The sequence below is a fragment of the Sus scrofa genome, chromosome 9, assembly GCF_000003025.6.
Source record: "Sus scrofa isolate TJ Tabasco breed Duroc chromosome 9, Sscrofa11.1, whole genome shotgun sequence".
NCBI lineage: Eukaryota > Metazoa > Chordata > Mammalia > Artiodactyla > Suidae > Sus > Sus scrofa.
In genome coordinates this window covers 18,768,516-18,795,726 of record NC_010451.4, presented here as the reverse complement: position 1 = coordinate 18,795,726, position 27,211 = coordinate 18,768,516, and the positions used below count along the sequence as shown (strand labels likewise).

Here is a 27,211-nt window from a genome sequence, read left to right as displayed (position 1 = left end):
CTGTGTGTTCTTAGAGAAATCAATCTTCACTTAGCAATTTATTCAACACATGTTTTCTAAGCACTTATATGTTAGACACTCTTCCAGATATTTTGGATATAGCAGGGAGCAGGACAGACAACAATCCCTGCCTTTTTAAAACATGTAGCTTACATCGACTGAAGGTTGGGACGTGCCTGTGGAGTTCTGGAACCATGAAGTAGATATAAAGTTGGGGGAGATGCAAAGAGACGGAGATTAACACCCTACCCAGGAGGTGTTCAGTCTGAAGCCTTAATTTCTTTATTTTTAAAAATAGAAATTATATAAATATGTACATTCCAGGGCTGATTCGAGGTTTCTGGATGTCAGTTATAACCAGGTCTGGTGCTCGATTCACTGAAGAAGTGTGAAAGCTGTAGTTTCACTACAGTTGTGTAGAAACTGTTTTTTCATTTGTGTGTTTGTTTTGTTTTTGAGATGAGAAGGACTTTTCTACATGGATAGGAAACATGTGTGTGCAAAACCTGGGGTCAGGGGAGAGCAGAGTTTTGCTCAAAGAACAACAACCACAAAATCTAGTTGGCAGAGAGTAGGAGGAGTGGGTTCTAAAGCTTGGAAGATCACTTGGAAGACTCCTCTACCATCTCTTTCAAGCTACTAGAAATTCTATTATAAATTCTTCCTAAATTTCTAGCTTTCCTGAAAGAATGTAATCTTTGTTTGAACCCTAAGAGCCTTCTTAGAGGCCAAGTGTTAATAAGAGAGAATATTGAATTAATGGAGGACTCAAAAACCAAATATAAAAAGACAACTTAAAGTCTATATAAATATAAGCCTTTGCTTCTTAACTAAGAATTATATTGACATCATTACTCAGGAACAAGGGACTAATATTTATTTAATGCCTTTTATTTAGATCCCTTTACAAAGGGTATACACAAATAGGTAAACAAATGAATATATAGAATACTCATTTTTATACTCCTTGGTAACACATAGTAGGGGCTCAATAAAAGTTTATTCAATAAATCAATCTATAAATGCATGCCTATCTCTCAGGAGAAAGGAGATGAAGTGTGCAAAATTCTATAGAGCTATGCAAATGAAAATGTTAATTAGTCTTCACTTTACCTTATAGTTATTGGTAAACATGATTTTTTGCACCACGCCTGCAGCATGCAGAAGTTCCTGGGCCAGGTATTGAACCCAAACCACAGCAGTGACAATGCCAGGTCCTTACCACTAGGCCACAAGGGAACTCACTAGCCATGCTTTTTTTGAAGATGTGACTACTACGTGCCCAAGAGTAGGGGCCACACTTTCCTCATCTCAAGTTTGTTGACACCTGCCATTCAGAAGGGTTTAGTGCATGCCATTTGGTTTGGTGCGGGCCACAGCAGAAGTTGGTAGTCTAACTGACAGGCTTTCTGAAAAGTGCCTCATCTCTAAACAGGAGAGCAGCCTCTCTCATACATGATTTCCTGTCCCAGGATTCAAATGGGAGAGCCCTGCAGCTGCACAGCCTGAGAGCAGATGTTGCCCTGTCAGCTATCTTTGATTCTACTTGAGAAACCGCAGGAAGCTGGTTGCAGACAAATCATCAACTCTGTAGGAACAGGGGAATGGCAGCCTATATCGTGTGCTCACAGAGGAGATGTGGCACTTGGCCACACAGAAGCAAAAGTGACTAGGGCTGGTCTAGAAGTACAGAACAGTGCAGTCTGGCTCATGTCTACTACTTTGGTATAGAGCTTCTTCCATCTGCTTAGTAGTAGATCTAATTATTGAGACACCTATGTCTTCGTTTTAATTAAAAACCTTTTGATAACAAGGATACCCAGTACCTCAATTAATGCATATAACAAGCATGTGCCATAACATAATTTTAGATTTCAAATATTTGAACTATACTGATTCCTGTGGACACTAGGAATAGGTGAGAAAGGCAGCCAGTGGTACTAATATTTATTCAATATCTTAGGGCCAGAAAGCGTATTTTCATATTATATAATGTCATTTTATTTTTATAGCAATTCTCTATGGTAGCTAATATCATTCACACTTTATTGTGATGAAAGTTGGACCAAGGTCATGTATCTAATGTGTTACCGAATTGTAATTCAAATCCATGTTTGTTTGGATTTGACAACACAGCCTATGCTTTGTCTTCTGCCTCAGAACATCAGATTGTTTCCTTTGGTGTAATAGCTGCAATTTAGTTCTATCATGGTAAATGCATTTTTACTGTAACTTCAAACCAATTAGGTACACAGGTTGTATGAATATGGATGAATTATTATATAATTTTAAAATTATGCCAATATTTCTAGTCATTAGAATGGTTTTTGAATAAGAAAGAAAATTACATTTTCATGTTACAGCTTTCAGAAATACTTCCACTTGCCTCCTTAGCATTCATTTGGCCCCTCCCTTCTTCCTCAGAGAATTGTTCAGGCATTTATTTCTCTACCACCAAACCCATGTGCCTCAGAAGAGGCATAACCTACTCAAGTTTCAAGGGTTTGTCTGACTTATCTAAGGTTAATCCTTGCCAGTGTTTGGTTCTGGATTGGTCATGTGATCCATTTGGAGTCTATAAAAATGCAAGAAGGGATTTCCATGGGATTTCTGGGAAAGGTTATTCTTCATCTTCTGAAGGACCTTCTGGGTGCCAACCTCCTTTCAGAAGGAGGACATAGCAGTCCATAGCAGTCAAGTCCGGAACTACTATGGCCATCTTACTACCTGCCAGAGGATGCCACATCTCCATACAGAGGAAGGCCAGGCCGAGAGATTGGTAAGGAAGTGGAGCCAGACCATTTGAATTATGTCAAATTTAATGCCGTGCCAACACATGTTCTTATTGTTTAGGCATGTTTGAGTTGGGTTTCCTATGACTTGCATCCAAAAGCTAAAACTATCTTGCATCCCCAAAGAAATAGGCGATAACTTGATTCCTTTTCTTAGATCACATCACCATCTTTTTCTATATTACTTTATGATTAGCAACACATTGAACTCCACCTTCTCTCTTCAGATCCTTTTTATTAACTTCATTTTATAGATGTAGAAAGTGAGTCTCAGAGTTAGGTAACTTGCTCAAAGCCAAAATCCTACCAAATAACTTGAACTTTGCATTTCTAACTCCCAAATTAAAATCACATGCCTTATATCCAGTCTAAATCAAGCTAAAATGAAAAGCAAGGGTAAAAAGGAAAAAAAAAAAGCAAAGGTAAAGTTCACTGCTAATTTCTAAAGTAAAGCAATCAACTATCGGTATGGTTATTTTTATTCAATAGTAAAGAATTATTTCAAAGCATCAGATCAGTTTCTGGAATCCAATAAATGAAGAGTGACTGGATGTATTCTTGCTCTGTTCTGTTTCATTTCTTTTCCCTTTCTTTTTTTTCTTTCTTCTTTTTATTTTCTTTCCTCACAGTCACCTTCATCCTTGGGGTTGCCTGAGCATCCTTCATCCTCTTCTGAGTTCCCAGTGACCCTCTGCCCACAGATATTAACCCACCAAACACGGTCATCATTGTCCTCCCCTCTGTCTACCTCACTCACAATCCAGGCTAACCCAGAGCCGAAACCGTATCTCAGTTATCTTTGTATACCCCCCATTTTGCATGTAGTACTCAATAATTGGTTTTTGTAGACCAGAACTTTTCCTCCACAATCCCCCTGAAATTTTTGAGGCACGAGTCATTTTGGATAGCTAAATTTTGTAGCTATGTGAACATTAAATATTTTAAGTACACACACTTTTATGGTTCAATTTAATTCTGAATGGGAATCTATTAAATTCACGGCATTATTTTCTATTTTTTAAAGCATAGAGGATATAGTTTAATCATTTCATAAATAAAGTACTTAGAAATTACTCAAGTATTATAAAAGATTTAACCTATGATGGCTGATCCACAATCGCTGTTATCTATTTATTTATTTTTCTTTTTTTTTTTTATTTTCTTTTTAGGGCCACACCTGTGGCATAGGGAAGTTCCTGGGCTAGGGGTCCAATCAAAGCTGCAGCTTCTGGCTTACACCCAGCCACAGTAACACAGAATCTGAGCTGCACCAGTGACCTATGCCACAGCTTGCTGGCAATGTTGGATTCTTAACCCAATGAGCAAGGCCAGGGATTAAACCCACATCCTGATGGATACTAGTTGGATTCCTAATGCACTGAGTCACAACAGGAATTCCTGTTTTTGTTTTGTTTTGTTTTTTTTAATTCATAAAGCTATTTTCCACTTATTTATTCACCCTCCTTTGTTTTGTTTGTACTTATTTATAAAGCATTCCTCCCTTTATTATTTTTTTAATCTAAGAAGGACTTGAAAGTCTCATAAGGACCTTACATCTAGAAATAAGAATGCACTATTTTAGAGTAAGGTGCTGAGAATGTCTCTTTTTCATAGATTCTAGAATAATGAGCTCTAATATGTAAACTTTGGGTATTTCTATTTGAGTTTTCAGAATTGTTTTCTTTATTCTTAGTTTTCATTGTTTGAAGTAAATAATCTTCCTAGAAATATTTCTCAAAAGATGAGGCTGGTGTTTTACAGAGGAGATTTGTCTGTTGGTGGGGGGTATTTTTCTTTTAACGTCATTGCCTGGAAAGGAGAAACTTTTGTGGTTTAAAGGCATTTCATGTTAGCAGCTCCCTTTCCCGAAAGTGCAGGTGGGCTTTCCAGTCTTCCCCCATCAGACGTATTGATTCGTCTTGTCTTTCTTCTCAATTTGTTTTCCCTTTGTATCTGGCTGGAAGCTTTTTGAGAAACTACATGTGCTTGTTTAAAAAAAAATTTGAAAAGAAGAATGTGCAAACATTAGCTCAGGTGGAAACTTGACTTTGCTCCTGTCTGCCTTATTTTAGTCTAGTATTTTGGCTTTAAAATAGATTTAAATATGTTTAGCATTTTAAAAGAAAAGTGCTACCTATTTCTTTTGAGGATACAAAACTGTAAATTCTGTAATTAGTACAGTTAGAACGGAAGAGTTCTTCTTGAAAAGCTGTACTCGTAAAAGAAGGATTTTGCATAAAGCCTTTTTCAGTTGCATTTTCAGAATTTGTTTTAAGTTGAAATTTGCCACAGCATGGTACATAAAAAAGAACATTCAAGAAGGTGTCACAAGGCCTATACTTTCAAGCCCCAGCTGCACCACAAATGCATTGTGCAAAAGTTAAAAGATTTGCCTAATCTTAGCTATTTCTATGTGTAGAAATTATATATTGTCTGATATACAGAGGATGTGATTTAATTCATTTTCTCTCAGGTCAATACATTTAGTAGCTCTTTGAAGATCCCTGGACCTTGTCTTTGTTGTTGCTGTTACTGTTGAGGGGTCTTCTATATAAATTTAAAGAGATGAAATCTAATCTCCTTAGCCTGGTTAAAATTTACCCAACTAAACTTTTGTCCCATTTTTTTTTTTCACCAAGCACCTTGTGATCCAATCACGAGACTTCTCTCCCCACCCCTTGAACATACTTCTCTGGCACTGCTGTTCCTTCTACATGGAATCCATCACAACTTATCCACATGGCAAATTCCTTCTTCTCAAGATCTTGATGGAATAATATCTTGCTAAAAGGCTCCCTTGTTTTCCCCAGGCCAAATTTGTTGTCACCCTTAGTTTTCCCATAGCATATGGACATGAACTGTCAACTCTCTTCTCGCTTTGTCATATAAATTGCTTATTTGTGTGGCTCTTTGTCTTCTCTAGTGTGTGAATTCCTACAGGGAGAGAATGGCTTTTATGCATCTTTGTATTTTAGTTTCTAGACCAGTATCTGAGAAGTAATAAAACTTAATGAATATTGAATAAATGGATGGATTGACAGCTAATTAAGAATATAAGTAGAGACAATTTGTTGTAAAAAAAATAGATTATTCTTACTCAAGATGGTGGAAAGACTACATAACTTCTTAAAGATTCCTCAGAATATCATTCAGCTGAGAACATCTTGATTTTAAGCACATTGAAAAGCTATGACAGTGTTGATAGATACGATTTTCCTTTCCTAATAATTCTCGAGAATAAGATAAACTACTCAATGACAAAAAATGTTTTTAGGTAGTTTCTATCAAGAATGAATTTCTAGGCATTCCTTGGGATGGCTCAGTGTGTTAAGGATTTGGTGCTGTCACTGCTGTGGTTCTGGGTATGGCTGTGATCCCTGGCCCGGAACTTCCCTGTGCTGCAGGTGTTCCCCCCTACAAATAATAATAATAATAATAATAATAATAATAATAATAATAATTCTAGGACTGCTTGAGCCATTGGAAGATTAACAACAATACTCTCATGATTAGAAATGATCATTTGATTGTTGATAACTGATGGTCATTCTGATCTTATTTTATGTTTATTTTGATTCTTCCAAACATTTATCACCTCTGTGATTACATTTTCTTCCCCAAAGATCTCACTTACTTTTCTGGGGAATAAATTTTAAATATAGAAACAATTTATATAAGAGAAATCAATGTACTTTTATGCAATTCAGCTTACTTTACATATATCTTAACAAAATTCTTCTTGTTGAGAAAAGTTTTATTGAAAATTCATTTGTACTGTATTTATTCATGCATTCATTTATAAGTGATTGTTTATTTTTAATTTTTTAATTTTTTTTTTTTTTTGTCTTTTTAGGGCTACACTTGCAGCATATGGAAGTTCCCAGGCTAGGGGTCTAATTGGAGCTACAGCTGCCAGCCTACACCACAGCCATAGCAACACGGAATCTGAGCTCTGTCTAGGACCTACACCACAGCTTATGGCAACATCAGATCCTTAACCCAGTGAGCAAGGTCAGGGATCAAACCCATGTCCTCATGGATACTGGTCGGATTCATTAACCACTGAGCTACAATGGGAACTCGGAATGATTAAGTAAATATTCTTCAGCATTAACTATGTGCCTACCGCTGAACAACACACATATTAGTGGAGGGATGTAAATAAGAAGTGTAAATAAATACAATAAACAAGGAGGTGCCATGGTATAGTACAAATAATGCAGTCTTAAAAATTTTGAAGATAGCTCTGTACCCTATACCCTGGCTTCACCCATTTTACCTAAGTGATCCTGGACAAGCCTTGAATCTTTGGAAAAATGGCTTTATGAGGGCAGGGTACATTTCCTTTTTGTTTCATATACTATTTCATGTGCTATTACATGTCAGTATCTGTCACAGTGCCTAGTCACATAGCTTTTTTGAAGTGTTGTAAAGGAAGCCACCCTTGAGAATGCTGTCTGAGTTGGAAGGGTCAACAAGGCTTTAAAGAGATGATATTCAAATAGATTCTTCAGTGGGTAAAGGATGCAGCATTGCTGTAAGCTGTGGTGTAGGTTGCAGATGTGGCTCTGATCTGGCATTGCTGTGGCTGTGGTGTTGGCTGGCAGCTGCAGCTCCAATTCCACCCCTAGCCTGGCAACTAACATATGCTGGCAGTGTGGCCATAAAAGGAAAAGGAAAAAAAAAAAAGACTCTTAAAAACATAATAGGAATTTTCTGTACAGTTATGATATAATGGTGACAGTGATCAAAATAATAATAATTATAAAAATAATAACAAAAATTGGAGCTCCCCAGTGGCCTAGCAGTTAAGGATTTGGCATTGTCACTGCTGTGGCTCAGGTTCAGTCTCTGGCCTGTGGGTTCATATTTTCTTATGGTATTTTGTTTTGTGGTATTGGTCATTATTTCTCTTCTTCATTTCTTATTTTTGTTTATTTGGATCTTCTCGGTGAGCCTGGCCAGGGGTTTGTTGACTTTTGTTTATCCTTTTAAAAAAACCAGCTCTTAGTTTTATTGATTTTTACTATTTTTTTTAATCTCTATTTTTATTTATTTCGTCTCTGGTTGTTATTTCCTTCCCTCTGCTGACTTTAGGTTTTGTTTGTTCTTTTTTCACTTCGGGATTTTTCTTGGCTTTTTTTTTTTTTTTTTTTTTTTTTTTTTTTTTTTTTTTTTTTGAGGAAGGGATGTATTACTATGAACTTCCCTCTTAGAACTTTTGCTGCATTCCATAGATTTTATATGGTTGTATTTTTATTGTTATTTGCCTTGAGGAATTTTTAAAAAATTTCTTCTTTGCTTTCATCATTGACCCATTGACTTTTTAGTAGCATCTTGTTTAGTCTCCATTTAATTATTTTTTCTCATTTTTCTTTCTGTAGTTGATTTCTAGTTTCATGCCATTGTGATCAGAAAAGATACTTGAAATAATTTCTATCCTTTTAAGGATTATTTCAGGCTTTTGTGTCCTAGTATGTGGTCAATCCTAGAGACTGTTCGTGTGCACTTGGAAAGAATATGTGTTTTTGGGGGGGAGTAGTGTCCTATAAATAGAAATTCATTTTAACCATTCTGTTGTGTCATTCAGGACCTCTTTTGCCTTATGGATTTTTCAGTTTGGAATATCTGTCCACTGATTCACCAGGGTGTTAAAGTCTCCTGCTATTATTGTATTCTCATCAATTTCTCCCTTTATGACTGTTAGTATATGTTTTATGTATTTAGGTATTCCTATATTGGGTGTATATGTGTTAATGAGTGTGATATCCTCCTCTTGTGCTTCTTTGTCTTTTTTATGACCTTTGATTATCTGTCTTATATGAGTATTGCTACCCCCACATTCTTATCATTTAAATTTGCTTGAGGTATCTTTCTCCATTCCCCTCACTTTCTAGCTATATGTGTCTTTCACCCTAAAAAGGGTCTCCTGTAGAAATATGGTGTAGGTTCTTATTTTATTATCCAATCTGCCACTCTAGGTATTTTGATAGGAGGCTATAGTCCATTGACATTTAAAGAGATTATTTGTAATATGTGTTATTGCCATTTTAAATGTTGTTTTCTGGTATTTCTTCTTTGTTCTTTGTTTTCCTTTACAGTGTGATGGTTTTCTTTTGTATTATGCTTGAGTTCCTTTTTTTTTTTGGTTTTTGGTTTTTGTGAACCTGTTGTATGCTTTCAATTTGTAATTACCCTGGTTTTAAATTATGTTAGCCTATAACTACATCTACTTGCTTTAAACTAGTAGTCAAATAAACTCAAATACATTCTAAAAGATTTACAATTTATTACTCCTACTGCACATTTTGTGACTTTGATCTCCTATTTTATGCCTTCATATTTATCCTCTTGCTTTTCATTGTAGTTATAATTGCTTTCATGGATTTTTTAAATTATTTTCCTATGTACTGATTAATTTCAATGATTTTCAATCCCATTATATATTTACCTTTCCTTTTGTGATTTTCCCTTTCCTATAGATTCTCACTTTTCTATTTAGAAAAGATATTTCAGTGTTTCTTTTAGGATAAATTTAGTGTTGTTTTATTCTTTTAGTTTTTGCTTATCTGAAAAATTCTTTCTTCCTCCTATTCTAAATGATAATCTTCCTGGATATAGTATCCTAGGTTGCAGGTTTTTCCCTTTTAGAATTTTGAATATATCCTGCCACTCCCTTTTGGCCTATATGGTTTCTGAAGAGAAATCAGTTGATAGCCTTATGGGGAATCCCTTGTAACTGACTCTTTGTTTTTCTCTTGCTGCCTTTAGAATCCTCTCTTTATCTTTCACTTTTGCCATTTTAATTATGACATATATTTGAGTAGGTCTGTCCAGGTTCATCTTGTTTGGAATCCTCTGTTCTTCCTATACCTGGTTTATCCATTTTCTTTTTTTAAGTTTGGGAAATTTTCAGCCATAATTTCTTCAAATACATTTTCAATTCACTTTTCTCTTTCTTCTCTTTCTGGGATTCCTGTTGTGCATAGATTGGCATCTTTTATTATGGTCAAAGATCTTATATGATGCTTTCATTTTTTTGTTAAATTTATCTTTCTGTCTGCTGTTCTGATTGAGTTATTTCCTTTATTCTCTCTTCCAGATCACTTATTCATTCTTCTGCATTATTTCATTTGCTATTTATTGCCTCTAGCTCAATTTTCATCTTGGCAGTTGATTGTCTAGTTTTGATTGTCTCCTCTTTATTCTTTAAATTCCTTATTGCAGTGATCTGAATTTCTATCCACAGACTTTCTTACTTTCTCAACATTTTTATTATCTCCTTTTTGAACTCAGTCTGATAAACTGGAGAGGTCTGTTTCATTGTTCTTTCAGGGGATTTCTCTTGTTCTTTTATTTGGGAGTAGTCCTCTGCTTTTTTCATTTATCTCATGTATCTCTGATTCTATGAATTTAGGAGAAACAATTATCTAATGTGGTCTTGAAGGGCACTTTTTATGTGGAAGCATCCCTGTGTAGCCTGCTTGCATCCATTATTTTTGGTGTGAGGGCTGTTTTTGGTGTGACTGCTTGCTACATCTTTCCTCAGTGTGTTCTGGCCCTTGTCTTCTTGATAGAGGGTGTGTTTGATGTTGTGACTAGAGCTTACTTTGGATGTTTGGTGGGGCCTCTTCTTTTCTCTCTGGTTGTCATAGACCTGTTGAGGACAAGGTATGCTCCCCAGTTGTTGGACTAGAAGCCCACATATCCAGTTCAAGGCTGTGGTGTGAGACAGGTGGAACTGAAATGCTCTTGCTGGGGAAGGAAATACTGTGTGTTCTTCCCCAGGAGCTGTCCATCAGAATTTGCAATTCTGTGGTGCTACCTGCCATGTGTAAGCCCACAAATATCACTTTTGTTGGCACTGACCTGAGTGGGTGCCTCCCTTTGGGTGCTCTGGTAATCAGGTCACAGTTTGCTTAGTCATGCATGAAAGCTCACAAAGCCATCAGTGCCTAATCCTGCTGGAGCCACTTCTCCTGAGCATGCAGATAATCAGTCTGCTCTGTTGGCCCTCAGGTTTATATGTGCAGTCCCAGTCCAAAAATCTTCAGGAATGAGAATCTGTCTGAACTGTTTTCCCACTCCTCCAGTAGGATTGCCAGTAATCCACTCAGATTTTAGCCCCACCTCCACATGTGCACGCCCACAAAGTTCACAGATCCAATGGAAGCAGGAGCCATGCACTGCAGTGAGCCTGCTGACAATGAGCCTGCTATGGCAGACCCATGCCCTCCTTTCACATGTTGACATTTGGGCTCCTATGGCAGACCCACACTCCATCCTTATGTACACCCCAGTTGTGCCCAAGCCACTCTCCAGGCCCTTTGGTTTGTGCAGCCAAACTGAGACCTCAGTGCAGGTCTCACCCCTGAAGTCTGTGTTTCAGCACCCAGTAGTTACACACACTGGCAGGCATGTGTCTTGGGCTAAGATAATGGCCAGGACTGTCTGTGCTAGTCTCTCTCTACCCTTCAGGGCCCACAAGCCAGCTCCTACATGTTCCTCTCCAGCCTCTAAAGCTCCCCTGTCTGTTTCAGTGGACTTCACAGCTGGTGAGGGAAGTTCCTAGGGTGAAGTGAATTATGGGAATTTGTTTATATGAAATTTTCTACAAGTTTTCAGTAGATAGTCTGTGAGAATTTTTCCACATGTAAATATATTTTAAGGTATTTGTGGGAAGAAGTGGGTTCCATGTCTGTCTACCCAGCCATCTTGATCTCCTCTCTCTAAATTAGATTTTAGAATAACAAAGCGGAATGGGTCATAGATAATATTTTATTCAAGTTATTATTATTATCCACACAGATGAGGTAGTTTTGTGTACTGCTCTTGGGGTTTGATACTGTTTTATGAGAAATGGGTAGGTCTTTTACCTAATTTTCCTTGTCCTTATCTACTATCAGATGTCAGAAATTGAGGCTGTTATCAACATCCAAACAAAAGTTCCAGAATCCTTAGCCAGGAAATTTTTTTTCTTCAATCAAATATTCATTGTTTCATCAATATTACTCAATTTTCAACTCCAAAATATTGGGCTTTAATCACTAGAAACTTTGCATTTTCAAATATATATGTTATCCTACTGATATAAAATATTTAAAAACTCAGAATTCATATAAGAATGTACAAAGTAATTAATCTGAGCAGTCTTTGCAATCTTGTAGAGTAAATATTTCTACTCTGTAAAATTGAATCTAGTGTAGAACTGTAACTTCTAACAAAATATAGCATTACCAGCTTACTTAGTACCTGTGTAGGAAGAAATTAATTTAGGAGTTGCTTTGGTTAAAACCTGTACCATTGATGTTTAATTTGATAATTCACCTAGAAAATTAATAAAAATCTTTGAGCTCGAATCTTAAACCATCTAAGATACTTTAATAAATGTTATTGAGTTATACTTTACATATACTAAAGTACACATTTAAGACATACAGTTTGATAGACATAAAAATACAAATACTGTATAATTCCACATACATAAAATTCCAAAAAATAAAAATTGACATAGTGTGATAGAAAATGGACCCGTTTCTGGCTAGACCTAGAGGTAGAGGGAGGGAAGGGCTAAAAGGGACCTGAAGAATCTTTCAGAGATGATCAAAATTATCTGCATCTTTATTGTGACAGTGCTTTCACAGGTGAATTTTATGTATGTGGAATTATGTAATATTTGTATTTTTATGTCTACTTTCAATTGGATTAATGATTTTGAAGTTGTATGGATATATCTCACTTTGTTTATCCATTTACTTGTTGATATAATGTGGGTTGTTTCTAGTTTGGGGATATTATTAAGAAAGATTCTACAAACATTAGTGTGAAAAGCTGTGTGAGCAATCTTCTTGAGTACCTAGAAATAGAATGGCTAACTCTTATAAGATGTTTATGTTTAACTTTTAAGAAGTACCAAATTATTTTCCAATATGATTGTGCCATTTTACATTCCCATCAGTTGAGTATGAGAGCCTTAGTTCCTTGACATCTTCATCAAAACTTAGAATTATCAATCCTTAAATTTTAGTTATTCTAATGGGTGTATAGTGGTATCTCATTGTGGTTTTAATATTCACTTCCCTGATGACTAATTGGTTTTAGTCCATTCACATTTATTTAATATCATAAGAAAATATAAGAACAGAATTCCTAACAGGCTAAAATCAAGAAGGTGACTAACTATAAGCCCTATAGCTATTGCAGTTATCATGTCGTTACATTTTATTTTCTCTGGTACCAATGTTTATTCTTTCACACTACTTTGCTGCCTCCCTTGCACATTTAAAAAAAGAGAAAAAAGAAAATTATTAAATATTGGAGTTCTTCAAAGCCTGGTCCTAGGAAATTTTCTCTTCTTATACTCTTTCCTAAGAGGTAAGATGATATCACCCATATCCAGGGTTTTCATGAAAGCTGTCAAAGACAATGCATAAATATATATTTCTATACCAGAAATTTACTCTGAGGTCTGGATACACGTATTCAACTTAGAGTCACATGAGACATCTTACATTCAAATGTGCAAGCAAACAAACAAACAAAAAAATAGCAGTGATGTCTTCTCAACACATACGTACACATGCTGTTTTTCTTCTCTTTAAATATAGCATATGTCAGTGAATGGCACTACAAATTATCCAGTTATATAAGGAATCTAGAAGTCATTCTTTATTTCCCCCATATTTGATCCAGCCCTAATGCCTCTCACTTTTACTTCTAAAATGTTCCTTGAGTCTAACCATTTATCTTTGTTTTGACTGGTAATACTCTAGTCTGAATCTTCACTGTCTGTGCCTGCACTGCTGGAAGTGCCTCCGTAATAGTTGACCCACTGCCATTTTTGCCCCTTTCCAATCCAGAGTGATCTTGAAATGCAAATATAATATCACATCCCTATTCCTACTGAAATCTTTCTCTCTTGTCCTCTCTCTCTCCCTCTCTCTCTATATATGTATATACACACATATATACATATACACACATACATATATATGAATATACATATATATATATGAAGGTGTATGTATATAAAGATATATACATATAATACACTTCTGGCCCAAATGGTGTCATTCTGATTAATTCTACCAAACATTTAAGGAGGAAATAATACCAGCTCTATGCAAACTGTTCCAAAATGAGTGAGGGAGCTATACTTTCCAACTTATCCCATGAAGTCGGTATCATCCTGATATCAAAAAACAGGCAAATATAAGAAAAAAATACTATAGACTAATATCCCTCATAAATGTAGATGCAACATTCTAAACAAAACCTCAGCACATCGAATCTAGTACTATATTAGAATTAAAATACATCATGACCAAATGAGGTTCATCCCAGGAACATTGGGTTGTTTTATATTCAAAAAAATCTCATATTAATAGAGTAAGAAAAATAATCTCCTCCATAAAGTAGAAAAAACATCTGAGAAAATCCAATGTCTGTTTCTAATTTAAACAAAAAACTCTCAGCCAAGCAGAAGGACCCTTTCTCAACTGAATAAAAAAAAATTGTGAAAAACCTGTAGCTAATATTATACATAATAGTGAAAGAGTGAATACTCTTCCCTTAAGATCAGGAACGAGACAGGAGGAATATATATTCTACTAGATGTTCTACTAGCACCTTCTGTCAAAAAAAGAAATGAAAGAAGAAATACAAATTTTTATTCACAGATGACATGATATGGTCTCATGGAATCAACAGCCACACAAAAGCTCCCAGACAAATTGGTGAATTTAGCAAGTCTGCAGGATATAAGTCAATGTAATACTAAAAAAAGTACTCAGCTTGTTATGTTCTCTTATTTCCCCATATATAATGTTTCTCCCACATATAATGTTTAGGAGGATGGACAGAATGCATAATAAAAATGTACCAAACTGCAAAAAAAAAGTCAACATACAAACCTCAATTGTAAATCTACATACTAAGAATGAACAGTTAGGAATTGAAATCAATTAAGCAATTCAATTTACAATAACATAAAATACTTAGGGATAAATCTGATCAAAGATGTCAAAGCTATACATTTAAAATTATAGAATATTGTTGAGAAAAATTAAAGATAATCTAAATAAATGAAGAGATATCTTGTTCTAAATTGGAGGAGCCACTATTAAGAGGTTTATTATCTCCAAACTGATCTAGAGATTCAGCAAAATCACTCTAAAAATTCCAGTAGATGTGTTTATAGACCTACTGGAATTTTTATAGTGAGCAAGCTAATTCTAAAATTCATATAGAAATTCAAAGAATCTAGGAGAGTCAAAGGAGCTCTGAAAGAAAGGTGATGTGAAGATGGTATTTGCATAATGGTAGACAATTAGATCAAAAGAAAGGAACTGAGAATCCAGAAATAAAACAGTTGTGTAAAGGTAACTACCTTTTAACGAAGTGGCACAATTCAGTGGAGAAAGAAAGAATAAGCATTTTAGCAAATGATGCTAGAACACTTGGATATACATATGCAAAAATATAAATTTGGGTTAATACCTCACACTATATATAAAAATTAATCCCAGATTTTTCATAGACCTAAAGGTAAAACTTAAAGCTATAAAAATTATATGAATCAGAGCAGAACATCTTTGTATCCTTTAGTTAAGCACAAATTCCTTATTTATGACAGCAAAAGTATGAACAATTAAAGAAAAAGTTAATAAATTTGACAAAGACACTGTTAAAGGAATGAAAAAAAAATGTAAGGCTGGGAAAAGTATGTGTGATCATATATCTAATTAAGAGCATAAATCCAGAATATATAAAGAACTCTTAAAACCAACAAGAAAGAATTTAATTTCAAAGATGACCAAAGGTTTGAATAGAAACTACCAAAGGAGACATACAAGCAGCAAATATAGACATAAGATATTTAACATCATTAATCTTTAGGGAAATGCAAATTAAAATTACAGCAAGCAGAGTTCCTATCGTAGCTCAGTGGTTAACAAACCTGACTACTATCCATGAGGACGTGAGTTTGACTCACTCAGTTAGTTAAAGATATGAGGTTGCCCTGAGCTATGGTGTAGGTCACAGACATGGCTTGGATCTTGCCTTGCTCTGGCTCTGATGTAAGCCGGCAGCTACAGCTCTGGTTCAGCCTCTAGCCTGGGCTCCTCCACATGCCTCGGGTGTGGCCCTAAAAAGACTAAATAAATAGAATTACAGCAAGATCCTACTATACATCTGTTAGAATGGCTAAAATTAAATTGACTGACCCCACCAAATGTTAACTTAGATCTGAAGGGACTGGAATTCTCATGTACTACTGGTGGGAATATAAAAAGGGACAACCATTTTGGAGAAGAGTTTTTGAGAGGTTGTTATTTTTTGTTGTTGTTCATGCCTGGACCAGGTATTGAACTCATATCAAAGCAGTGACCTGAGCCACATCAGTGACCACACTGGATTCTTAACCACTGGGCCACGAGGGAACTTGACAGTTTTTAAAAATGTAAACATACATCTTCCCGGTTATCACCTTATCTCAATCCATTAGAAAAGGAAAAATGCATCTGTTCAAAGACATGCACAAATGTTCATGGCAATTCTATAGCCCCAAACTGGAAACAATCCAAATACCCATCCGTAGGTGAATGCATATGCAAATGTAGTGTATCTATAATGTAATATTACCCAGAAATATGTTGAGTGAAAAAAATCAGACAAAAAAGCACTTACTGTATGATTTCACTTATATAAATTTCTAGAAAGCACAAACTAATCTACATTGACAAAAAGGTCCGTGATTGCTTTGAGATGGGGAAGTAGGAAAGAGTTTGAGAGTCAGGGATTACAAATGGGCTTGAGGAAGTTTCTGAGGGTGATAGATATGTTTCCTATCTTGATTGTGCTAATAGTTTCATGGATGTGTACACAGGTTGAATCTTATCAAATTGTACACTTTAAATATTTGTAGTTATACTTCAATACAGCAGCTTTAAAATATTTCTTATGTAGTTTCCTAAAACTTTTAGAGTAAAACCAAAATCTTAAACATAGCCTTCATAATCTGACCTCTATTTTCTTCAGCCTCTTTTCACTTGATATTTCCCTTTATTTCCTGTCTTCTAGGTGTTCTGTACTTATCTAAGCTCATTCCTACACTCCTTTTTTTCTGGCACCAAGTGTTTGTTTGTTTGTTTGTTTTGGCTGCCCTATGGCGCCAAAAGATCAGATCTGAGCCACAGTTGCCACCTAAGCTGCAGCTGCAGCAATGCTGGATCTTTAACCCACTGTGCCAGGATAGAGACTGAACCTGCATCTCAGGGCTCCCAAGACATAGTGTATGCATTGCGCCACCGTAGGAACGTCAGGCACCAAGTGTTCTTTGTATATTCTGTTCTTTCTATTTGAGATGCTTTTCCTTCCTCCATTTGTACACTGAATTCCCACTCATCCTTCTGATCTAAGCTCAGTTATCACTTTCCCAATTATGCCTTCTTTGACTTCCTTATTAGATAACATCCCCCATGTGCTTTCATAGAGCCATGTGGCTCTAATCAAAGTGCTTATGCCCATCTGCCTTCCTCACTGGTCTATACTCTCCTTGAGGCCAAGACTGTATTGATCTGTACTGGTAACCCAAATTTTGCATAGTGCCTAACACGGAATAGTTGTATGAAAATATTTTTTGAATGAATTAGTGTATAAGCAAGTAGTAACTGGGAACCAAAAAAGAGGAAATAAAGCAAATGTTCTTAACATCATGAATCCAGCAAAGGCTTTTCTATGGTCATATGCTAACAGCTTTAGTAAACACAATTCACATCTTCTAACACATTATACTTGAGGTTGATTGTCCTTGCAATGAAGAAAGAGAGCACCAGCATTTTAATAATAGGAGTAATTCACACATTGTACCAAAAGATAGTTTTCTGACAATGATCTTATTTTAAGCAAAGGGGAAATGGAAATCTAGTTAGGCTGTATTTATAGTTCGGCATGACTTTAACAGCCATGCCTGCATCTTGTAAGAGAAAGAGAGATAATTGTGTCATAATCTTAATTTTATATTATGTAACCAGAGATTATAAGAGAGATCTGATGTCTTCATAGTTTCAAGCCAGCAATTGTTTCATCGAGTAATCATTTCACTTAGTTTGGATGTGATTAGTGGAGGGTCTCTGCTTGCAACATAATAGAGCGGTGTACTTCAGGGTAAGTCACCTCATTTAGCTCTTGCAGCTAGAGAAGAACCATCTATTGTTCAGATGAAAGGAAGCTGATAAAGAAAATCTATTTGTAGTAAAGAAGCACAGTGGCAATATAAAGCCATTTAAAATGAGGCGTGTTTTTGACACAGTCTTCCCCTGGATTGCTGCTCTCAAAATTGAACTCTTATTTAGCTTTTTTTGGACAATGATCAATTTGCCTTTGTTTCACAGATGGGCAAACACAGTATAACAATAGAATTAATGATTTCACAGGAATTTTGCTCTGTTTGGTTGACATATATTTGAAATAGTTTTTTTAGCTAGTTTTTGTGTATAATGAATGATAAAGGAATAAATGAGTGAACAAATGAATATTATTATTAAACATTCAATAATAATAGTGCAAAGTCAGCAAAAGAAACAAGTAAAAAAACATAAATCCAATCTACAGAATGAGAGGGATATTTGTTAATCATATACCTGATGAGTGGTTAATATCCAAACATATGAAGTAATCATACAACTTAATAGCTGAAACAAACAGTCCAATTAAAAAATGAGTGGAGGAACTGAACAGACATTTTTTTCCAAAGAAGACATACAGATGGCCAACAGGTACATGAAAATATGTTCAATCTCACTAATTGTCAGGGGAATGCAAAACAAAATCCTAATGAGTTATCAGCTCACACCAGTTAGAATCACTATCATCAAAAAGACAAGAGATACCAAGTGTTAGTGAGAATGTGGAGAAAAGGGAATCCTTGTATACTGTTGGTGGAAATATAAATTGGTGCAGCATTGCCACTGTGGAAACAGTATGGAGGTTACACACACAAACACACAAATTAAAACTGAACTACCAGGAGTCCCACTTCTAGATATATATCCAAAGGAAATTAAAGTAATACTGAAGAGATATTCACAGTCCTATGTTCATTGCAGAATTATTCACACTGGCCAACATATGGAAATAACCTGAGTGTCCATCAATAAATGAATTATACAAATAAGATGTGGTATATAGAGAGAATGAAATATTATTATTATTATTATTATTATAATATAATATATTATATATATTATAATGAAATCCTACCATTTGCAAGAACATGGATAGAGTTTGAGGGCATTATGCTAAGTGAAATAAGTCAGAGATAAATGCTACATGATATCACTGATATGCGAAATCTAAAAAAGCCAAACTCATAGAAACAGAGTAGAACAGTGGTTACTAGGCATTGGGGAGATGTTAGTAGTCAAATGTCACACACTTTCAGTTATAAGATAAAAATATTTTGGGACTCTAACTTACAGTATGGTAATTGTAACTTACAGTACTGTGCTATATACTTGAGAGTTGTTAAGAGAGTATATCTTAAATGTTCTCACCAGAAAAAATAAATAATAATTATATGAGGTGATGAAGGTGTTAGCTAATACTACAGAGGTCATCATTTGGAAAATATATGTGTATGAACAGATTGTGTATTTACACAATATACTACCTCAGTTAATCAATAAAAAGCAATAAAACTTTCAGAACTGAAAGTATGATGGCTAAACTTTAAAACAGAATAAATGTTTTAAAGAACTAAAGACAAAATTTGCAAATGGAGGGATATGTGAAGAAATCATCCACAGTATAGCACAAGCAGATAAAGAGATAAAAAGTATTAAAAAAGGGAAAGCAAATATATATGTGATTGCAGTTGGAATCGGGGGAAATGATAGAAAGCATGAGGGAAAGAAAAAAAGTGAAAAGTGGTATGCCTTCACATTTTCAAATAATTGATTAAATTAATTAGAATCCTTAGATGCAGCAATCAAAAGAAGACCTAAACATGATAAAGTCAACTCCATTTCCAATTACACTGGAGTAAATTTCCAGAGCAATAAAACAACTAATGAAATTAATCAGTGTGAAATAATTAGGTACTTACAGAGAAAAGACAACTGAATTGACTCTACAAAAAACTGGGAGAAAATAGCTGGCAGCCTAGAATTTATACTGAGCTAAACTATCCTATAAAAACTGAGAAAATAACCAAATAAAATAAAAATAATGCCTACAGACAAATCAAAATAAAAATCTACCAGCAGAGTTTGGCTGAAGTATCTTCTATAGTATATTATTTAGGGAGAATAATTATGAGTTCCATAAAAATTTTAAATGATACAAACATAAATTGTCTATTACACATTAAAAATTTTAAATGTTCATGCTCTTTGCACCAAAATTTGCTTATCTAGAAGTTTTAGCTTGTTAACGTTGTTACAGATATGTGCAAATATATGTCCTCAAGTACATTTCAATTTTTCTCATAATATTGAATTTAGAAATATTTTTGAATTCTGACAAGAAGGGGCTTGTGAAATACACCGTGCAGTATTGAAATACTGTGCCATCACTAATGGTATTTTTGCAGGAAGACTTTTGGGCTAAAAGCATGGCTAGCTATCAAAGGTATAATATTTTCAAACTTAGCCTATATGATAATATACAGTTTGAATATAATTTTGTTGAAACATTACTGGAGATGTACCCTCTTAAGTATTAAGATTAGTTATCTCTGGCAGTGGAATTTTGAGTATTTTCAAGGAGCTTTTTTTGCTGCCTGAGTATATTTTTAAATTATTTCCTTACTAAACTTTTACTTCTGTATTTAGAAAAAGTAGTATTAAAAATAACTGCTGTCTTTGAAAATGAATACACATATGAATATATATATATTCATCCATACACACATACACATATACCAGGCACTTTTATAGATACTTTCACACATGATATTTTAATTAATCCTCAAAGGAACCCTGTAATACAAGTGTTATTATTCAACAACCCCTCCTCTTTTTTAATGGATAAGAAACTTAACTGCCAAAGAGACTAACTGATTAGCTCAGAATTACAAAGTAAGTATAAAAGGTAAGCTTGGAACCCAAGACCCAAACTTTTTTCCTGCAACAGTGAAATCAAATTTGATCAACAATAAGACCTGTTCAGTTGATTTTTCCTACTGTACTGAGGAACTTCACTCAGGGAGAACAGAGGGTGATATTTTATTAGAGTTGCTTTTTCAAAATGGCACTAGGGTGAAAGTGAATATTATGAGATGTCTTAAAGGCAAAATTGTGCCTTTTACCTTACTACAACTAAGGACAATTATTATTTCAAAATATTTGCTGCTAAAACAAAATGCCAAAATTGATTCTGAATCAGTGGGCTGACATTTCCTCAATAAAGATTGTATCCTTTCAACTAGCAAGCTGGGGGGCTGAATTAGGAGACAAAGATCTTCCCGGGTTCACCTGGGACCTTTGTAGGTGCTATGGAAAGCCTCGCCTAACTCATACATTTTCTTGTTCTTTATTCATTCAGTTGAGTCAATCATTCCAAACTACAAATGAAATTATTCCCGGTGAAGATAAGTAAACACGGTTAAGTATGATTCAAATAAAGGTCAACAATCTCTAAGTATGACTGGCCCACTCAGAAATTAGAGAGAAGACAAAAATCAGGGGGAAAGCATGATGGATTTTAGAGTCCGTTTTTACAGGTCCTGCTGTCTCTAATGCAAACCCTCACCACAGTTTTGTGTAATGGACATGGGAGACCTGAGAAATAGCCTGAGGAGTCTTTGGTAGAGTAAAATTTGTGAAGAAAGGTTAAAGAGTTTAGTATAAAGAAATTATGCCTATTGGGAAGATCTCATAGGTTTAGTCATTCTTTCCAGCTGATTTTTATTGGGAAAAAAAAGTCAAAAAACTTAAATCTCCTTGAAGTTACCGAGCATTCAGCACAAACTAGAGAAGAGTGACAGATATTTTGAAATACATTATCTCATTGAAGCTTTATAGCAATACTGTAATGTTATCACCATTTTACAGAGCAGGAAATGATAGTTCAGGGACATTAACTAGGTTAGTCAAGCATTCTTATGGATTTAAAGTCCATTTATTAGTACTTAATTGCATATGCTTTCTGAATCTTCAAAAGAGTTACTGTTAGTTTTTATTTCATGACAGTCTCTCCAAGAAGTTTATAAACTCATTGATGGCAGAAAGATATATTCATATGCCTCTCTGCCTTACATATGTCAGGAAGCTCAATGCTAAAAAAAACATTGTTTGTGTTACAAATTTATTGATGAATTAATCACATGAAAACATCTGTAATAAGGTTAAGGGAAATAAGTGGTCTTTGCTTCTCAGTGAAAGGGAGTAGAGGGAAAGGAGTATAAGGGTTGAAATTGCAGAGTTATTAGTGGCAAAACCAAGTATGTCAGATTCACTCCGAAGTTCTTGTGTTTTCTAAATCAACATTATTTTCTTTTTAGGAGTCACAGGGAAGAATTCCCTTAAAGAGTTACTAAATAGCAAACCCTATTATGGAAAATAGGTGAGAAATAGAGGTGTGTGAGCTGTAACAGGCAGAATGGCCTGCTTTTAGAATATGGCAGATTTCTCGGGTTCAAATTCCCATTCTATCACCCAGCTAAGCTGTTATCTTTTAAATTACTGTTCCCAAATGTTCTCTCCTTCCTCCCCGTGAGAGGCTTACCCTCCCCCATCAGACTGGCTCATAGGGTTTTGGCCATGTGACATGCCGTGGCTAATGTGAACGAGGAAACATTTTGGAGTTCTTGTGGCTCTGAGGCTTTAGAACCCAGCATTGTCTCTGTGAGGATGGGAGTTTGATCCCTGCCCTCCCTAGTTGGGTTAAGGATTCGACATTGTTACAAGCTGCAGCGCAGGTCGCAGATGTGGCTTGGATCTGGTGTTGCCATGGTGGTGGCGTAGGCCGGCAGCTGCAGCTCCAATAGCCCGGGAACGTCTATGTGCTGCAGGTGTGCCTGTAAAAACAAACAAATAGACAAAGAAGATGTTTTAATATCTGAACAGAAATGCTAAGAGCCACTGCATATTCAGCCATAGATCATTTTATCTTTTACCGTGAGAACATCATGTTCCTGATGGAAGCTGCTGTTCTGTTTGTGGAACAACATGGATTAGAGTCATAGTCCCACTATGAAGGATGTCTAGCACGAAGAAGAAATAAATATTTGTAGTGGAAGGCCATCAAGACTTTTTGTTAGTTGGTTCATTTAGGTTACTAGTATGCCAGCTTTGTTAGCTTGGTCAAATTACTTAGTTTCTCTGATTCGGTTTCCTTTTTTTATAAGACTGAGTGGTTGTGAGAATTAAATAAGTTAATGTTCATAAAGTACTGAAACTGGTGCTGTGCTGGTAGATGTTTCTCGGAAGCAGAAAATAATCTTGACATGCAGTGTTTTTCAACTTGTATATTGTAACCACTTCCTCCACAGTGGATTCCAACCTACCAACATGGTATCATCGCATGGAGAGGTGAACACAGGTACACAGAATTGGCTCTCAAGAGCAGAATCTGGCTCTGGCACCTTGCTGAATTTAAAACACTGCCCACAGCAAACACTATAGTAGAGCATGTTAAATAGTAAGCACTATAGGAGAGTTTATTTTCCAAAGACAGGCGACTGAATAAAATGACTTCTCAAATTTCCTTCACATTCTTAAGATGCTGTATTTGTAAGACCACTCAGAGAACTTCATTCAGCACTGGAAACAAACTTACAGACGTTCTAGTACACCCATTTCATCTTAATAGACGAGGGAATTGGGGTTCAGAGAGGCTGAATAGCGTGTTCAAAGTCAGATAGTCACCACGACTCCTGGTGTCCAGTACCCTCTTGTCCCTTCTAACATGAACCACCTCTTCTTAAAAATTGCTGTGGAAGGGATCAACAAAGAAAGAAAGAAGATAAGTCAGTAATTAATGCCTCTGATCTTGTTATGATTTCCAATTAGAAAGAATAAGGATAACAATAAATAAAAGATGAAAATTAAGCTCTGGTCACATTTCTTGATAATTCTAACTTTTGTGATTGTGAGTCCATTTTGAGGAAAGTGGTCATAAGAAAAAAATGTTTAATAGTGTGTAGTTGTCATGTATCACTTTGCAAAAGTGATGCTGATTAGGAAGAACTGTGAATGTTAACAATCACTGAAATGTCTAATTAAGGGTGGTTATTTTGACTATTGAAATGAATACATCATCTCCTGGCATTCCCTAGTAATATCTCCTCCTAAAAATATGGCAGTACACCCCCATGCAATATACTTCCAAATTAGCTTTTCAGACCAATAATGAAGTGTGTTCATACCTTAAGGTAACAGTGATTCATTTTGTTAACCATAGTGGCTGCTGGCTGTAACTATGGAATGCATTGTCATGGAAACAACATTTTCCCTCCTCCTCCTCCTCCCCGCAATTCACCTCTTATCATGAGACAAAAATTAAGGGAAAACATTCTGTCAAATGCATATGAACAGGTAACAGATACACACACTCACATGTGTGTGCCTGTGTGTGTGGGGGGGGGGAGGTATAGAGAGGTTTAATCAATGAAGTTTCATTGATTAAACTTAAACAATAAAATATCAGGGAAATGAATTATACATTTTTCTTTACATTTTGTCATTTTGCTTTGTCAGTCTAAACCAGCACAAGCTGTAAAATGGGAAATAACTTGAACATAGCAGCCTTTAATGCTGCCCTAGAATAGGAGGTCAGCCTTAGCTTGGGTAATTCATTAGGGAAAGACTGTGTTAGATATTATTGGAACATCACAATATAGAGCATACAATACTTTTTGGGGTATTTGAAATCCAAATTATAGGCTAATGAATAAGGGAAATATTGTACAACTTTTTTAGAATCCATTCTCCTTTGGAAAAAACAGCCGTAATTATAGATGCTCTGTAGGTGGAAGTGCTCGCACAATCACACATTTATGCTAACATAAAGGGGAAAAATGCTAAGGGATACACTTAATCTGTGAATGTGACTTTAAGATTCCACAGAAGGCACCAGACCAGAGTTCTGCTCCTCAGTAGGTTTAAGCACATCCCTATAAGACCCCCTGAGCCCCAGCAGCCTCTGATATGCACCACATTGAATCAGTCCCAATTCCTAATAGCAAAATCAACTAGATAAGGACTCCAAAATTTAGTGAGAATCACTAAGCCTGAGACATAGCTTCCCCCTCAGTTAGAACCTTTCCCTGCTGATATTTTCTCATCCTTTCTTCCATATTGTTTTCCCTTCAAGAGGTCTTAATTTTGTAGGCAGGACCCATATTCCTCTCACCAGGGGGCTGATTAAAAATGTAGATTTCTTGTTATCATCTTGGCCTATGGAATGAGAATGTAGGTTTGGGTCTGAAAATACTTTTTTTTTTCTTTCTTCCTCCCTCCCTCCCTCCCTCTCTCTTTCTCTCTCTTTCTTTCTCAAGCACCCCAAAGAAATCTGATGCAATCCAGTTTGGTTTCCATTAACTTGGGACAGGAGGCTGGGGTGTTTTGGATATGGGCAGGTTAAGGAGAGTTTATAGGGCGCTGCATTTGACAATCTGCAAGTTATTTTGCTCTTTTGGGCTTTTATTGCAGTACAAATGTCTGATAGTCTGCTGGAACTGCATCAGGAGGGCTTAGTTATGGCAGGGTTTGCCATAGATATTTAGGACTGTGTTGTTACTCTATTTCAAGTGAGATCTGCGGCCAAGGCCCACTTAGAGAATTTCGAAACTGCTACATTTTATATGAATGGAACAGCTCTGACTGTTCTCACATACATCTGGAGAGTTTAAAACATGCTTCTGGAGAAGTGGGTGATGTCTCCTATGATGTCGCTCTTAAACTATCTTCCACCACTTTTCTTTGATCCCCACCTCCACGGCTTATTGTTTTGTGACTTGGGCAAGTGATATAGACCTTGGGGCATCCGTTTCTTCCTCTAGAAAGATACGTCCAATAACATCCACCTCTCAGGCTAAAACATGAGCTAAGCTCTAAGTACAGAGCAGCTTGCCCTGGACCACCAGGGCTCACCATGGGGAAGTGAGGTTTACCAGCTCTAGTCTTCATGACAACTCTGCAAAGTAGGGGTTAATAGCCCCACTTTACAGATAAGCAAACAGAGATTCAAATAGTGTAAGTGACTTACACAAAGCCACACTCAGACCAGAGCCAGAGCCAGTCTGATTCCAAATCCTGACGGTTTGCTCTCTTTCCACCAGCCATCTGTGAGGCATAATGCCAGGCACTCAGGTGGCACCCAAAGAGTGCTAGTTTTACCCACTTCCTGTTCTGCAACCTTCCTATCATTTTTTTGTTTGTTTCCAACAAGCAGTTTTGCAGCTGGGCCAGCCACATGCAGTTTTTGTTTTTTGTTTTTTGTTTTTTTTTGGTCTTTTGCAATTTTGACAGCCTCACTTTAAAAAGCAAAAAAAAAAAAAAAGACAAGAAAAAGAACCAATAAAGCATCCCCCAGTCTTGTCATTCATACTTCCCGAATAACAGCAATACTTCTGGGGCTTTTTGGAGTCTCTGAGACAGCAAGGTGGGGAGGGGGCCAATTCTTCCCTTTTGAGTTTGAAAGGTGTTGTATCAGATAAAACCCTGGTTCTGAGGCCAAATCTACCACCCAGGGAGGGACTAGACTCTGACCCAGAAATCAAGGATGTAGGGCCCTTGCGAAACCATTTCCAACCCACTTCTACCCCAGGTTCCTTTGCCGGCCATCTACCCGGGCAAGCTGAAGTCAGAGGGAGGTGAGGGTGCTCCCTGCAGGGTTCCACGCGCGCCTATCCTCCAGCCCCACGCCCCTCCCCACCAGAACTCGGCCTCGGAGGTCTCCTACCCTAGGGCAGCAGCGGCAACGTGGGCTGAGTGTAGTCTCCATGTCACATCAGCGCCGGGAGCACCCCCGCACGGACCCCAGGGACTCCTCGGTGGCCAGGAGCTCGCAGGCTACCCGGCCCGGCTAGGCTGGCGAGTCCGGCGCTCCCTCCCTCTCCCGGCCCCTCCCTCCCACCCCACTCGCCCGGCCAGCGCTCCCCACGGTGACTCTGGATTGCAGCAAGCCATTGGCTTTTTACCAAATCGGGAGCTGCAGTATTTTTTTTTTTTTTTCCTCCTTCAGGGAGAATAATTTCAGCCCCTTTCAGCTCTCATGACAATCTTGTGTGTCTGGGGCGAGTGGGCGGGCACAGCCTTTTACATGCTAATACTGCCCCACCTCCTTTGAACCCTCCTCTGAGCGCCTGGCTTCCTTTTATTTTTATTTTTTAATTTTTTTTTTTTAAATTTCACCTCCCCCAAATTCACCATAGGGGGGGAAAAAACCCTTCTTGGTTCTGTCCCTCCCCCCAC

At 36.5% G+C, this 27,211-nt stretch overlaps 1 protein-coding gene and 1 long non-coding RNA gene across 7 annotated transcripts in view; one reads left to right on the top strand and one right to left on the bottom strand.

Moving 5' to 3' along the window:
• Positions 1–27,211, top strand: part of DLG2 (discs large MAGUK scaffold protein 2) — a 1,971,427-nt gene that overhangs the window by 751,691 nt on the left and 1,192,525 nt on the right. The window lies entirely within an intron of this gene.
• On the bottom strand, positions 21,744–27,074 carry LOC106504831. Its single transcript, XR_001298672.2, has 3 exons — positions 26,700–27,074; positions 22,912–23,727; positions 21,744–22,812 (listed from the first exon to the last, which is right to left on the bottom strand). It is a non-coding gene; the product is annotated as an uncharacterized LOC106504831 (long non-coding RNA).